The 16783-nt window shown below is 41.2% G+C and overlaps 1 protein-coding gene across 3 annotated transcripts in view; it reads right to left on the bottom strand.

Annotated features, from left to right (window-relative positions):
* Positions 1–314, bottom strand: part of SPOCK3 (SPARC (osteonectin), cwcv and kazal like domains proteoglycan 3) — a 421538-nt gene extending 421224 nt beyond the window's left edge. For all 3 annotated transcript variants that reach the window (XM_030564832.1, XM_030564833.1, XM_030564834.1), the window contains exon 1: positions 216–314. The gene's annotated coding sequence lies outside the window, so the exon portion shown is untranslated. The remainder of the gene's footprint in view (positions 1–215) is intronic.
* Positions 315–16783: the final 16469 nt, after the last annotated feature.

Below are 16783 nucleotides of genomic sequence, written 5' to 3'. Positions count from 1 at the left end.
CAAGAGGAGACACAAAGCGAGGGGGTTCACAAACAAGAAGCCACACAGGAAGCGCTCCCCGGGCAAAGGAGGCGCGGGAGGGGGGGCAGGTAGCGGGAGCAGAGGAGAGGCGCAGTAGGGATGCTCCCTCCCTCTGCAGAGCAGAGCAGAGCAGAGCAGAGAGGGGAGGGGAGCTGAAGCCGGGATGCGTAGAGCAATGGTGCCTAGCCCATCACCTTGCTGCAAGTCCCGCACCCGGCTCCCCGCTCCTACTGGAAATGCGGCTCGACGCTGCCAACTCCGGCTCTTTCTGGAGCTGCTGCATGCGCCGCCGTCTCGAGCCGTCCACTCAGCTCCTTGCGCCCGGCGCGCGTCCCACCCCGCCCTCCTGCCCGGCCCTCCCCCTGCTCCGCGCACGGCTCCCGGCCAAGCCCCGCACAAGCCGGCGGGGCTAGCGGCTCCTGGTGCAGAGGCGAGGAGCGCGCGGATACCATTGAGCTCCGCAGAACCTGACGCTGCTGGGGGATCAGCCCCTGGCTTTGACGATGATCATTTCACTAGGGGCTTTTTGTTGGCCACAGAAAGGCTGAAACCTGAAGCCCAAGTGGACAGAGAAACTTCGCCCCTACGCCACAAAATGTATTAACACCTCGTTCCCGGAGGCCTCTTGTTTGCTTTCTACCGTCCCACTTTGGCAGAGCTTCTTGTGGGAAACTCTTGTCAAGAAACTAAAGGCTGCAACACGTGTGCTTAATACGCCAGTAATCTCATTCAGTTTACTGGGGCTAATCACATGAGGAAATCTAAGCATGCCTGTAAACGCTTGCAGGATTATTGCCTAGGAGCCAGATTTACAAAAGTACATCGGCACTTAGGTAATCATTACCCAACTTGTTTACAAGCTTTTATAAATCGCAGGTGCCTATCTGCATCTTTAGGCATCTAAATGTGTTTGTAAATCTGGCCCTAAACATCCCCTTTTCAAAAGTGGCTTAGGCACCGAGGTATTTAGATGCCTAAAGATGTCAGCAGATCAGGTGCCTAGTGTGATTTTCCAAAGCACCTAACTCCCTTTGAGAAAATTGCACTAGGCATTTGTCTGCATCTTGAGTTAACAAGTCTGTCTTCTAGAGCCTAAGTCTCATTAAAAGTCAATCTCACTCCTAAATGCAAAAATCACTTTTTAAAACGTCGCTCTAAGAGCCTAGTGAAATTCATAGGAACTGCCATACTGGATCACTCAGTCCAGTATCCTGTCCCCAACAATTGCGAGCACCAGCTGCTTAGGAGGAAGGTGAAAGCAACCACACATTAGGCAGATGTGGGATTATCTAATCACCCACCCCTATGAAAGCTGCAGCATAGCCCCTAATATGACCAATATTATGGATACATGGGCTATCTTTGAGAATATTGTATCAACATTATAAACATTACAGGTATCATATGGGCTAGGGTTTATACTTTAGCTCCATAGCAGGCATTGAGGGGGAGGATTACAGGAAGTTACTGCAGGAAATATGGGGGTGGGATTAATGTAGCTAGTCTGAAGAAGACTCACCCACTTGGGAGGAAATTGGACATCCTGGTTTGAACTGTTTACAGAAGACTAAGAAACAAAGAGCTGAGAACTGTATAAAGCAACCATCTTGGGGATGGGAAGTAAGTCATTCTGCCTCAGCCCAGGAATTGACATGACACTGTCAGCAAGCAGGACAGAACCTGTGAGAGGGGTTTGGAAGTACTCGTTCCTATGAGGGCCTCTATGTGGAAGATGGATGACAGCTTGGCAAACTTGGATCACATCTAAGATGTTTATTGTTTTTAAGATATGTTTTCTCTGTAATGCTTTTGTTCTGAGTAAACAATGCTTTGTGTATGAAGGTTGGCTAGTCACTGGTTAACCTGTCATTGTCCCTGACAGAACTATAAATGCTGGACTAAACTCAGACCAGTTGTAATAATCATAGTGAATTGCAGCCTAAATCCTCAATCTAATGGGAGAGAGTCATAGGATTCTAGCCCAAGAAAGGTGACAGCTAGTGGCCTGAAAGCTAAGTAGGATGTGCTCAAGGAGCTTTCAAAAGGGTCACAGGTGCAGTTACCTTTGGAACTGACACACATAACACTTAAATCCTGATGCATGTGATTTTATATCCCTTCCTAAGGGATTTGTTACCGCTAATTAATTATAACTCTGGCTATTTTTGTTATCCAAATAAAAGCCTAGATCCTCTTCGAATTTTGCTATATTCTTGGTTTTAATGACTTCTTACGGTAAAAAGTTCCAAAGTTTAATTGTATTTTTGTGTTTTACTAGTTTGATTTTGCCACTTTTCCTTTTCATTGGCATGTCCCCTTGTTCTTACATGATAGGGAGAACAGAAGCTCCTAGTCTACTTATTTTGTATACTTTTATAAGGTCCCCTCTTATTCAAATTGTCTCTCATATGAACAACTCTCTTATTTTCAATCTCTCCTCACATTAGAGTTTTGCCATCCCCCTAATCATTCTTTTTTACCCTTCTTTATTAAGGGGATGGCAAAACTCTAATGTGAGGAGAGATTGAAAAGAAGAAGGTGAATGAGAGGGCAGTAGTGTCTAGAGCCCACGTCATGTACTAGGGCCCCCTTGTCCAGGCACTGTACAAAACACACAACAAAAAGACTGTAAATATTTTTTTCCATTAGACTTTATTTTTGTTTAAATGTAGCACTGCAGTAGTTCCTAGGGACCCTAATAATTGATCAGGGCCCCATTGTGCTAGGCACTGTGAAAATATAACAAAAAGATGGTCTCTGTCCCCAAAAAGCTTACAATTCTTGGTCCCAATTCTCCAAACATTTACACACCTGCTTAACTTACTGGAAGCAGAGCTTCTCTAAACCCTCTCGAATTCTACAATTTCTTATGTGAGATGTGTGACCAGTACTGCACCTGCTCTTCCAGATGACAGTGAACCAATGATCTATATAATGACATTATAATACTTTCTGGATTATTCTCCACGAGGCCGGCTCTAGCTTTTTAGCTGCCCCAAGGAAAAAAAAAAACGGAGTCGGACTGCCGAAGCAAAAAAAAAAACACGCAGCAGGACGGCTGGAATGCGCCGCTCCAAGACTGGCCAGAATGCCACCCCTTACAATGGGCTGCCCCAGACATGTGCTTCCTCATCTGGTGCCTGGAGCCAGCCATGATTCTCCAGTCTGTTCCTTAACATATGTTTTCTTTTTTTCACCACATTTGCACACTGAACAAAAGTCTTCACTGAACTGTCCAAATGGCTGGTCCTTTCCCTGAACTGATTCAACTAAATTAAACCCTAGGAAGTACATCAATAGTTACTTTTTTCCCTCCAATGTGCATTACTGAATTTCATCTGCCATTGTATTGCCCATTCACCTAGTTTGGTTAGTTCCTCAGAAGTTCCTTACTGTCTTCTCTGTACTTGACTAACCTACATAATTTTGTGTTACCAGCAAAGTTTATCACCTTACTGCTCATGTCCTTTTCCAGATTATTACTAAATCCATTAAACAATACTGTTTCTAGAGAAGCCGTGAAGCTGTTAACCTTTCTTCTATGCAGGGCCAGCTCCAGGCACCAGCGCAGGAAGCAGGTGCTTGGGGTGGCCAATGGAGAGGGGCGGCACATCTGGGTCTTCAGCGGCAATTCGGCAGTGGGTCCCTCAATCCCTCTTGGAGGGAAGGACCGGCCGCCGAATTGCCGCCAAAGAATGAAGCAGCGCGGTAGAGCAGCCACCGAAGTGCCGCCGATTGTGGTGTGGTTTTTTTTGGTCTCTTCACCACTTGGGGTGGCAAAAAAGCTGGAGCCAGCCTTGCTTCTATGACGAAAACTGTCCTGTTTTTAGGATTCTGACTCAAAACTCAACCTAAATCCACCCAAAAGATTCTCCAGCCTTTCAGGCAAAAGAGCAAATTTTTGGTCTGATGGAAAAGGCAGATGGAAGTGGGGCAACAAATGGGGTGGTTGTTTCAACTGAGTTTCACATTCAGTTTTGTTTAGAAGCTAAAACAAAATTAACAGATACAAAACCCCTGAAAACCAACCAAACAGATTGAACAGACCCCATGAACTAAAACCATTAAGGTTCACATAGCTCTGCACAGTATCCCTTTCAGGTCCTAATCCTGCCCCACTGAAGTCAATGGGAGTTTAGTCATGGATTTCAGTGTGCATAGGATCAGGCCCTAATAGATCATTGTCAGATTGGTACCTATGTGCCTAAACCTGAAAAGACTTTCTACTACTGTTAGCAACCCCATTGCAAACTTGCAGCTGAGGGGATGGAAAGAATTTATACATAGAGTAAAGAAGTGTGTAAGTGTTTTCAGACTCATCCCTTGTATGGTCTTATTTTTATAAAGGTCAAAGTTAATTTCATTCATTTTAGTTTTACATTTTTCAGCAAACCTTTTGGCAAAGAAGAAATTTCTCTAAATACACCAAACTCCTTTTTTTAAAACATTCATCTACTTAGTTTACATGTGTTTTAAATACATCACTCCCAGTTTTTTTATCTTCCACTCATCAAGATCATTTCTTTTGTTTTTGATAAAGCTGTACTTCACGTTTTCAGTCTTAATAATACTATTCAGTACTTGAAGTAATTGTGCCTGATTTCATAATTGCAGGAGATATGTGGAATAAAAGTGACTGGGGTTTGTTTTCAAGAAACATTCTTCAGAAAGGGACCTCTGGAGTAGTTAGGGCTTTATAAAAGTTTCACTGTGATTTGTCTAAAAAGTGATCTTCCACACCTATGTCTGCAGTTGCTCCAAACAACATAGACTAAATGATCAATTATCTGTAATTTTGCCTGAGCCAAGCTTCTTGAAGCTTTTAATAATTTTAAATATATTCCTCAATAATTTTAAGCACTCTGATCTCCACATAATTGGCTTAAGAGCCTCATTTTGATCAAGGACTTTACACAAATTGGTAATTCCATTTATTCAAGCACACATAAAAACCATATAAAAGGTACAAAACTAAAGAAGTTACCTTTTTCTCAGCAATGTCTCCCTTTTCAGTGATTATATAGGTCTATAAATAGATGGAGAATCATTATTTATTACATTTAAAACAAAAATAAAGTGTAGTGGACAAAATAATTTACAGTCTTTTCATTGTGTTTGTACAGTGCCCAGCACAATGAGGCCCTAAGACATGACTTGGGCTCTAGCCACTACTGCAATAACAATAAGAATAGCGAATACATGGTGCCTAATTTTAAATTGGGATCACTGAAATTGTAACCCATAGCTCTTTTCATTGTCAGGTTAGAAAATATTGCTGCTATTGTATTTTGAATTTGCTAGTTTAAAAAAAAAATCTCTCAGCTGCATAGGTTAATATTGTTTGTCCCTTCTGCATTAAGATTCGCTAACTCTCTGCTTATGATTCTCTTTTCCCGTTGTTGTAGTGGAGGGTCAGCTCTGCTTCAGTTAGGACTGAGCACTGCTCTCTGTTTAAAGGTAGACTGTTGTAAGTGCTCTAAAATCCACATGTTCTCTTAGATTGTTTTTACATTTGCTATGCCTTGTGAGGAGTATTAGTGGCCCAAATATGAGGTTATTTTAACAAGGAGTCCCCAAGATATAAACCCCAAACTGCATTTTACAAAATCATCTTTTTATTCTATTTTTTCCACACACCAGGGGTGCAAACTGTGGTTCTGACCCTGCCCAAACTGATATCTGCCATGTGGGATTTATCTAAGATGAACCCACTGTCCCTTTGGGGGAATTCTATGTAATAAGTTATTCACGATTACATTAGTAATTCCAGAAATGAGTATCACAGCTTGGGCCAAAGAGAATGATGTGCATTCCCAGTAGCACTGAGGATATGTTCACACTGCAATCAGAAAGTATGATTACAGCTTGTATAGGTATCCCAAAGCTAGCTTTGATAAAGCCAGCTCGCTAAAAATAGCAGTGTAGCTGCCCAGACACAATCTCACCTGGGATCCTGGATATGGACTCAGGTAATTAACCTGTGTTGCTGCCCATGCTATTCTAGCCCTCAGGTCAGCAACCACCACTCTCCAGCCACCCAGCTCTGAAGGCAATACAGAAGTATTTTTCCAAAATACCGCAATACCATGACCCACCCCTAAAATAACCTTGTGACCTCCCTGCAACTCCCTTTTGGGGCAGGATCCCCAATTTGAAGAACGCAGGCCTCCTCCATGAAATATGTATAGTATAGGGTAAAAGCACACAAAGGACCAGATTTCACAAGGGGGAGACCAGATTTCATGATCTTTGACACATTTTTCATGGCCATGAATTTGGTAGGGCCCTAGACATATGTTAACAGTCAAAGGGTTTCAAGGAAGTCTACTGTCACAGTAACTGGATAGCTTAAGGAGACCTGCTGTGGTCACTAAACCTGCACATGTGCACTGTTAATTTGAACCCTACCCTTGGCACTTTTCAGAGACTGTGAGTTGTACATGTACTTTGGTCTTTGCCTACATTCAAATGGGGGCCCCTTTGGAAGTCTTGCCTTGAGACCAAAATGTCTGTTTTAAAAGCAATATTTTAAAGTGTTCCAAAATCTACATGCAGACTCTGATTTTACTTTAGAAGTATTTTCAGGGAGTTTTCATTAATTCAAGAGAAGGAAGACGGAAGACTGTCATAACTTTAGTCCCAGATTTGGACCTTAGCGTCCAAAATATGGGGGTTAGCATGAAAACCTCCAAGCTTAGTTACCAGCTTGGACCTGGTACTTGCTGCCACCACCCAAAAAATTAGAGTGTTTTGGGGCACTCTGGTCCCCCTGAAAAACCTTCCCTGGGGACCCCAAGACCCAAATCCCTTGAGTCTCACAACAAAGGGAAATAATCCTTTTTCCCTTCCCCCCTCCAGGTGCTCCTGGAGAGATACACAGACACAAGCTCTGTGAATCCAAACAGAGTGACTCCCCCGTCTCCGTTCCCAGTCCTGGAACAAAAGCACTTTCCTCTTCACCCAGAGGGAATGCAAAATCAGGCTAGCAAATCCAACACACACAGATCTCCCCCCCGATTTCTTCCTCCCACCAATTCCCTGGTGAGTACAGACTCAATTTCCCTGAAATTTCCCAGAAAAGAAAACCCCAACAGGTCTTAAAAGAAAGCTTTATATAAAAAAGAAAGAAAAATACATACAAATGGTCTCTCTGTATTAAGGTGACAAAATACAGGGTCAGTTGCTTAAAAGAATATTGAATAAACAGCCTTATTCAAAAAGAATACAAATCAAAGCACTCCAGCACTTATATTCATGCAAATACCAAAGAAAAGAAACCATATAACTTACTATCTGATCTCTTTGTCCTTACACTTAGAAACAGAAGATTAGAAAGCAGAAACTACTTCTCCAAAGCTTAGAGAAAGCAGGCAGACAGACAGCAGAGACCTCAGACACAAACTTCCCTCCACCCAGAGTTGAAAAAATCCGGTTTCCTGATTGGTCCTCTGGTCAGGTGCTTCAGGTGAAAGAGACATTAACCCTTAGCTATCTGTTTATGACAAAGACGCTAGAAGCAGTTAGAGCAATAGCGGGCAACCTGTGGCCTGCATGCTGCCCATCAGGGTAAGCTGATTGCAGGTGATGAGACATTTTGTGGATGTTGACCGTCTTCAGGCACAGCCCTCTGCAGCTTCCAGTGGCTGCAGTTTGCCATTCCCAGCCAATGGGAGCTGCAGGAAGCGGAGGGCCTCAGATTGCCCACCACTGAGTTAGGGTAATGTAATCATCCTGAAAAATGTAACTGTGATCAAAGTAAAGCAAGTCACAGAGTCATTTGGTCATAGGGTTCCAGATATACAGTCCCCTTGACATAAACACTTCATAGCATTTCCAGATTATTCTTCTTTTTTTTGTTCCAGAGCTAGGGGATATAGAGGATGGAGAGGTCAAAGCAGTGAGGAAGAAAGCGGCGGGGGTGAGGTGGTGTTGGAGTAGTGCTGAGAGTGTGGAGGCTAGTAGGGTGGAGAAGAGAAGGAAGGAATTAAGGGTCAGAGGAGTGGAGTGAATAGGGAGAGAGGAGTTTAGGGCTGCTGTAATGGGAGTAGGCTCTGGAGGAGGGGGGATACTTAATAATACACAACATCCTGGTATCTGAAGGACAATCTGGTTTTCCTGTATGTCAGATTTATTTAGACTCAGTTTTCAAAATGGGAAATAGAAAATTAAATCCACATGCAGACTCTGATTTAACTTTAGAAGTATTTTCAGGGAAATACATCATTAATTAAAGAGAAAGAAAATGGAAGACTCTAGAAGCAGTTAGAGCAGTAGTGAATTTCTATTTTGAATTCAATAGAGCAAAAACCTGCCAGAACAACAGGGCAAGTGAGCACATTGCAAAAGCTCATTGCCCATTTACTTTAAAAAAAAATTCCAATTACTGAAAAGCTACAAAAAAGGGTTTTTTTAACCTTCTTTTATTTTAATTTACAAGAAATCATCAGTACTATTAGAAAGACATCTTTGATTATTGCTGTAGAGAGGAATGCAAGAATGTTTTTAACGTGAATTGATGGATCGATCCCTATTATAAAAAGAAATTATAGTGGCCACTGGTAAAAATACAGCAGGTTCCCCACTACCAGCTGATAAATGCCACCTGCAGTTTGGATATCTCTGACTATTTTTAATTTAGTAGCTAGTAAGTGGCAATTCACAGCTTTTGCCAGATGTTCAAAGGTACTCACTACTCACAAGTAAGGATGGATTTTCTGAAGAACTCAGCTCCTGTTGAGACACCAAAATTAATGGCCAGATAGATTTTTCAGAAGAGCTCAGCATATTGGGTGCTCTTTTGAACATCTGACAATGGGAGCTTCTGAGTGCTGAATACGTTTGAAAATCTCACTGTCATTTTAATGGCTTAAATGAGAGTTGAGCTTTTTCCAAAATCGGCACCTTAATTCTAAACTTAACTAGTGTTTGTACTGTGACTTGCTTTGAATAGTGTGGTGGGATAGCTCCCACCATGTTTTCCTTTCTCTTTTTACTACCTTCTGTGCTCTCCTGTAGCTTACAGAACTCTTTGGATATGTATCTTTTTGGCTTTATCAATTTTTATCATGGAAAGGATGCAAAAACATTATCAGGCATGTGATATTTTTATTCCCCTGAACTAAGAATCTGCAAAAGTCATCAACGTGATTGCTCTTGAAAATCAGGGTATATTTCAAATGGTGAATTGAATTTTCTTTTGCTCTGAAGTATTGAGTAGGCCATGGATTCTAAAATCTATACTCAGCTCTGTTGTCTAAGATTCCTGTGCCAGATTGTGCCTCAGAGCTATGGAAATAGAGGTATCCTTCCATGTGTGCAATTCTCACCCTTGAGGCAGAAAGGGGAGAGGATTAGCTGCCTCCACAGCACTGTCCCCTGGAAAGCCCTCTAAAGAATCAAGATCCACAAAATAGGGAAGGGGTGGGAACAAAGAAAGTTTCATCATATACCTAATCTTATATTTGTCAAATGCTAAACCAAACATGTACAGAATAGTTTAGGTTTAGTTCCAAACTTCCAGTGAATACAAATACCTCCCCCACCCTCAGCAAACACATTACATTTCTGCAGATCACTTTCTACTTTTCTCCCCTCTGACTCACCTTAAAGTAGATTCTCCTGTTCCTCACTCAGGAGATTAATATCATCTCTAAAGAAATGTCTGTCCATTCTGAGTTTTTAAAAAGCCATTCATTATCATTGTTGACTAAACAGGTAGGAGGAAACTTTTCTTTTCCTCTTACCTTTATTTTTCTTTGGTTAATAGTTCCACTCAGTTGGAGACTTTCAGTCTATGTTTGCAGCCTCCCCATTCTCCACAATTTGAAATAATTCCTTTTGGGATGTTAATTAATCTCTTTTCTAATGTTTACTGTACCCAGCTCCAGGTCATTGTCAGCTTTTGCTTCTTAATTTAAAGAACAAGGACTTCTATAATTCTTAGATTTCTCTCTTAACAACAACTCTATCCTCCTATTAATTTGACAAGCAGGAAAACAATTCAATGAAAACAAATACTTTTAAAAGTTGATTTTATTTCACAGGGTTCAAACCAGTTGCATTGTCTTTTGAGGGTGAGGGGCAATTTTTTCAGATTTTTTATGGACAATGTTTTTCATGTTTTTTTTTTTTTTCAAAATCATTAACAAAGTTATCAAATCTTGTTTCTCTAGGAGAGAGAGAGAGAATCTGGAGCACTGAGCCTAGTGGAGGATCTGAGGTGAACAATGTCAGATCATGTATTAAAGCGGATGTTTACAAGTTCACTGTACAGTACACAAACTTGGCAAAGTTGTTGCTAGCATACTGGACACTATATATTTACGTAGCTGTATTCCTGCTGGTACAGATACATCCTAATCTAGTACAAGATAAAATGGTTTGACAACAATCTATAGGGATGATTTGTTCGAGATATCAGGAACAAGGGAAGGTAACAAACAGATGTCATGAAAAATAGATGTCACCAATTGCCATGCTGAATAAATATGGGTTGGTGAGTTACCCCATGCAATTAGCTGGATGCAGCGTTATGATTTTCACAACTTGATTGAACCTATCAGAAGATAATCCACACTGTATATTGTTCACAGCAACCACTTGCAGCCCATCACTAACCTGTGGCTGCACATAGGATTTGAGCATGTACTTTATTTACTGTTTTGGAGCTCTATTGTGTAGATTTATGAAAAATAATATTTATGCCTATAGGCAATTGATGCCTTGATGCACTTACCATGTTACATGTAGACTTCAGATCCTGCTGCAGTCAGGAATGTGTCTACTTTATAATAGGACAAAAGGCACTTTATTTAAATTTATGGTCCAGCCACAGATTACATCTACACTTTGACAGACTAACCACCATTTTGCAGTGTCAGAAGGTGTATGGTTCAACTTGCTCTCATTTCTACCCTGTTGTCCTACCAATGAGACCCTTTCATAATTGAAGTGCGTGATTTTATCTTAGTTGGATGAAAACTTTTCTTTTGCATTATTTGTTATATTCAGGTCAAAACCCTCAATAAAAACACTGAATTTGACAAGACCTCTCATAAATAAGGGAAGAAGGATTTGACATTAATTTGTTATGGTACCATAAGCCTTATTGTATATACTGTATGCCTTACATTATTAAAAATTATTTGAGGCAGGAAGTGACTCAACAATTTAAGCAGTTTTTATATATATCTTGATGTTCTATTATCTAAGTAAGGGATTCCCAATCTGTAGTACGTGTACCACTGGTGGTATTTGATCTTGTTGGAAGTCGTATACTTAATAGGGTGCTCTGTCCAGTTTAAAAGGTAGTGGAGCCAAGGACTATCCAACTCCTCTTCCATGACATGGCACTTTTAAGGAAAAAGAGTATTAAAAGTAGCAGCCAACTAACTGAGGAAGGTAGCTACCTCCTTAATAGAATGAAAACCAGCTATGAGACCGTAAGATTGAGAGGGAGAAAGCAAACAGCCTGGACAAGCAGAATTGCAGTAAAGCATCAAGTCAGGATCAAGGCTCCCTGGGATAGGAACCAGAACCAGAAGGGAGCCTGGTGGGCCTGGAAAGCTTGTCTAAACACATCTGAGCCCAAAAGAAGGAGAGCTGTGGGGTCTCAAACCCAGGAGGAGGAAGCATGCAAGTCCAAGGAACAAGGGAGGCTCTGTGAAATGTGGTTGCAACTGGTGGGCTGGTGAAATCTGCTTGAATCATGGGACAACCTGATTTTCTCTCTCATGAAATGTTTTGTTATTTCAATTGTTCCCCCCATTCTGTATCAGCACAAAACTGGAGACCTTTCAAAGTTTTCCCATGGAAAACCAGAGAGGGAATGATACCCATCACCCCAGAATAGCCAATAGCATGGTGGTGAGGGCACTCTCCTGAAATCAGTCAGACCAAGGACATGATATAAGGTCTCCCACATCCCATCTGAGTGCCCCAACCACCAGACTGTTCTGGTGCGGGTCTTGATCTCATCTCTGTCTCTTTGGTTTTCAGCAGAAGTTCCATCCTGGACCAGATAAATCTTCCCACCAAAAGTTTAGTCAAAACCAGTAGGTTCCTGCAAATATTCAATTTGGACAAATTGGCATTTTCCAACAAAAGAACATTTCATCGAAAACTTCCCAACTCTCTGACTCTACCAGCCACACTCCCTTCACATCTAATTTCCCCCAGGAAGAGCTCCATCAGCCAAATTCAACATTTATTTTACTATAAATCTGTTAACCCTTAAGCCTATTAAGACCTAAAATAAGTGCACAAAGAAGAAATTTGCATGTGGTGTTTCAACATCAATCTTTTGAGAAGGCGTTATGTGAATTAATAAAATTTGGGAATTGCTGAACTAAGCCTTTAAAGCAATCTTGTTTTTTGATAAACTAATAGGTGTAGTCATTTTACTTACTGTGTCATTTAAAAGTGAAGAGAGTGCATCAAAGAATCTTTCAGAAAATAAGGATAACATTTTGAACGCAGCTCCACACGTTTATTTTCAAAAATTGATTTGTGATTTTTTGTGCGAGTCTAAACATTTATAGATTCATAGATTCTAGGGTCAGAAGGGACCAATGTGATCATCTAGTCCGACCCCCTGCACAAAGCAGGCCACAGAACCCTACCCATCCACTTCTATAACATACCCCTAACCTATGTCTGAGTTATTGAAGTCTTCAAATTGTGGTTTGAAGACCTCAAGCTGCAGAGAATCCACCAGCAAGTGACCCATGCCCCACGCTGCAGAGGAAGGCGAAAAACCTCCAGGGCCTCTGCCAATCTGCCCCGTAGGAAAATTCCTTCCCGACCCCAAATATGGCGATCAGCTTAACCCTGAGCATGTGGGCAAGACTCATCAGCCAGCACTCAGAAAAGAATTCTCTGCAGTAACTCAGATCCCATCCCATCCAACATCCCATCACCGACCACTGGGCATACTTATCTGCTGGTAATCAAAGATCAATTGCCAAAATTAGGCTATCCCATCATACCATCCCTTCCATAAACTTATCAAACTTAATCTTAAAGCCAGATATGTCTTTTGCCCCCACTACTCCCCTTGGAAGGCTGTTCCAGAACTTCATTCCTCTAATGGTTAGAAACCTTCATTTAATTTCAAGTCTAAACTTCCTAGTGCCCAGTTTATACCCATTTGTTCTTGTATCTACATTGGTACTAAGCTTAAATAATTCCTCTCCCTCCCTAATATTAATCCCTCTGATATATTTATAAAGAGCAAGCATCTCCCCTCAGCCTTCTTTTGGCTAGACTAAACAAGCCAAGCTCTTTGAGTCTCCTTTCATATGACAGGTTTTCCATTCCTCAGATCATCTTAGTAGCCCGTCTCTGAACCTGTTCCAGTTTGAATTCATCCTTCTTAAACATGGGAGACCAGAACTGCATACAGTATTCCAGGTGGGGTCTCACCAGTGCCTTATATAGCGGTACTAACACCTCCTTATCTTTGCTGGAAATACCTCGCCTGATGCATCCTAAAACGCATTAGCTTTTTTAACGGCCATATCACATTGGCGGCTCGTAGTCATCCTGTGATCTACCAATACCCCCAGGTCCTTCTCCTCCTCTGTTGCTTCCAACTGATGTGTCCCCAATGTATATCTAAAATTCTTATTATTAATCCCTAAGTGCATGACCTTGCACTTTGCACTATTAAACTTCATCCTATTACTATTACTTCAGTTTACAAGGTCATCCAGATCTTCCTGTATGATATCCCGGTCCTTCTCCATATTAGCAATACCCCCCAGCTTCGTGTCATCCGCAAACTTTATTAGCACATTCCCGCTTTCTGTGCCAAGATCAGTAATAAAAAGATTAAATAAGATTGGTCCCAAAACCGATCCTTGAGGAACTCCACTAGTAACCTCCTTCCAGCCTGACAGTTCACCCTTTAGTACGACCCATTGTAGTCTCCCCTTTAACCAGTTCCTTATCCACCTTTCAATTTTCATATTGATCCCCATCTTTTCCAATTTGACTAATAATTCCTCATGTGGAACTATGTCAAATGCCTTACTGAAATCAAGGTAAATTAGGTCTACCGCATTTCCTTTGTCTAAATAATCCGTCACCTTCTCAAAGAAGGAGATCAGGTTGGTTTGGCACGATCTACCTTTAGTAAAACCATGTTGTAATTTGTCCCAATTACCATTGACCTCAATGTCCTTAACTAATTTCTCCTTCAAAATTTTTTCCAAGACCTTATATACTACAGATGTCAAACTAACAGTCCTATAGTTACTCGGATCACTCTATCTCCCTTTCTTAAAGATAGGAACTACGTTAGCAATTCTCCAGTCATACGGTACAACCCCTGAGTTTACCGATTCATTAAAAATTCTCCCTAACGGGCTTGCAATTTCATGGGCCAGTTCCTTTAATATTCTCGGATGAAGATTGTCTGGGCCCTCCGATTTTGTCCCATTAAGCTGTTCAAGTATGGCTTCTACCTCAGATGTGGTAATATCCACCTCCATATCCTCATTCCCATCTGTCATCCTTTCATTACCCTTAAGCTCCTCATTAGCCTTATTAAAGACTGAGGCAAAGTACTTATTCAGATATTGGGCCATGCCTAGGTTATCCTTAACCTCCTTTCCATCCTCAGTGTTTAGCGGTCCCACTTCTTCTTTCTTTGTTTTCTTCTTATTTATATGGCTATAGAACCTTTTACTATTGGTTTTAATTCCCTTTGCAAGGTTCAACTCTACTTGGCTTTTAGCCTCTCTCACTTTATCCCTACATGTTCTGACCTCACTAAGGTAGCTTTCCTTACTAATCCCACCCTTCTTCCACTCCTTGTAGGCTTTCTGCTTTTTCTTAATCACCTCTCTGAGATGCTTGCTCATCCAGCTTGGTCTACAACTCCTGCCTATGTTTTTTTTTTCCCCTTTCTTGGGATGCAGGCTTGTGATTAACCCAGTCTTGTAGTTGATCTGCATGTAAAACTATAATTTAGCAAACACTGGTCACTTTCTGAGCACTCTCTCTCTCTCTCTCTCTCTCTATCACTTGCTATATTGCAGAATTATTTGCTCTCTTCCAATCCCCCCATCCTGTCACTCAGATCTTTCATGATTTCCTATGTACCAGGCTCCAAATTCTCTTCTGCTTTCAGATTTCTTCTTTCCCTCTTTACCTCATCCCCTTCTGTTCACTGCATTGGTTGTACTGTATTTTAAAATCTGCACTCATGTCTTTTTTATTAAATAATTTTATTATAAGAAAAGTGCTAATAATTATAAAAAATAACATAGAAAAAGTATTAAGGAAAGCCATATTCATAATGCATCCATCTACTGAGAGCAGAAAAAGTGTCTGGCAGCCACTGTCACTTGTTGTTACATTTTCAAACATGCACCTTCATAATTTCTCCAGTGTTGTCCCCCAAACCATGCTTGGGGGGAGCTCCCCATAAACATCCACAAAAGTAATTCAACTCTTTCCTTAAAACTCTCCTTTGTTGTGATGCCTACAGAAAACTTGACAAGGGTTAGGCTTCTGGTGAGAACACAGCCTATCGCTGTCAAGGTTTTTCCCCCACTTTGAACTTTAGCCTTCAAAAAGTGGGGAGCTGCATGATCACTTTAAGCTTAATTACCAACTTAAATTTGGTACGCTGTCACCAGCCAAAAATATAGTGTTTGGCACACTTCCTGTTCCCCCAAAAACCTTCCCTGGGGAACCCAAGACCCAAACCCCTTGGGTCTTAAAACAAGGAGAAATAAACCATCCCTCCTCCTTCCCCCCTCAAACTTTCCCCTTCCTGGGTTACCTTGAGAGGCTACACTGATCCAAACTCCTTGGATCTTAAAACAGAGGAATTAACCTTCCCCCTCTCCTTTCCCCCCACCAATCCCTGGTGAATTCAGAGCCAATCCCCTTGGGTCTTAAAAGAAGGAAAAAAATCAATCAGGTTCTTAAAAAAGAAAGCTTTTAATTAAAGAAAGAAAAAAGTAAAAATTATCTCTGTAAAATCAGGATGGAAAATGTTTTACAGGGTATTCAGATTCATATAGACTAGAGGGACCTCCCCCCCCAGCCTTAGATTCAAAGTTACAGCAAACAGAGATAAAAATCCTTCCAGCAAAAGGAAAAACATTAACAAGTTTGAAAGAAAACAAACATAAGACTAATCCGCCTTGCCTGGCTATACTTACAATTTTGAAACATGAAAGACTGATTCAGATAGATTTGGAGAGTCTGGTTGTACATCTGCTCCCTCTTTTTCCCAAGAGTGAACAATGAACAAAAAACAAACACCACAAACAAAGACTTCCCTCCGAGATTTGAAAGTATCCTGTCCCCCGACTGGTCCTCTGGTCAGGTGTCAGCCAGGTTTACTGAGCTTCTTAACCCTTTACAGGTAAAAAAAGAGACATTAACCCTTAATTATCTGTTTATGACAATCGCATTGACCAATACCTTCTCATTGTTTCTTTGTTCTCCTCCATTAGTGTCTGTATCCTTCTGTTGCCTCTTGATGTTTGCCCCTCCTTGTTATTGTTCAGTCTTCCTTTCGAAAAACATTTCCAGCTGAAATTCAGGACACAAAGGTTATGTGTGGTAGGATACTCCCAGCTGGGTTTTTTTCCACCTGTCTGAACTTCTTTTGTTTCCTCTTCCTGCATGATGACTGTTTACAGTTTAAATGCAAATCAAGGCAAGTACACATCCCTTCCTTTGTTTAGGAGAGCCCTGACTTCTGCCTTGGCATGGCTGTGGTGTTTGGAACATGTGTTAATAA

The sequence above is a fragment of the Gopherus evgoodei genome, chromosome 5, assembly GCF_007399415.2.
Source record: "Gopherus evgoodei ecotype Sinaloan lineage chromosome 5, rGopEvg1_v1.p, whole genome shotgun sequence".
NCBI classification, from domain to species: Eukaryota; Metazoa; Chordata; order Testudines; family Testudinidae; genus Gopherus; species Gopherus evgoodei.
This window is presented reverse-complemented; position numbering and strand designations above follow the sequence as displayed.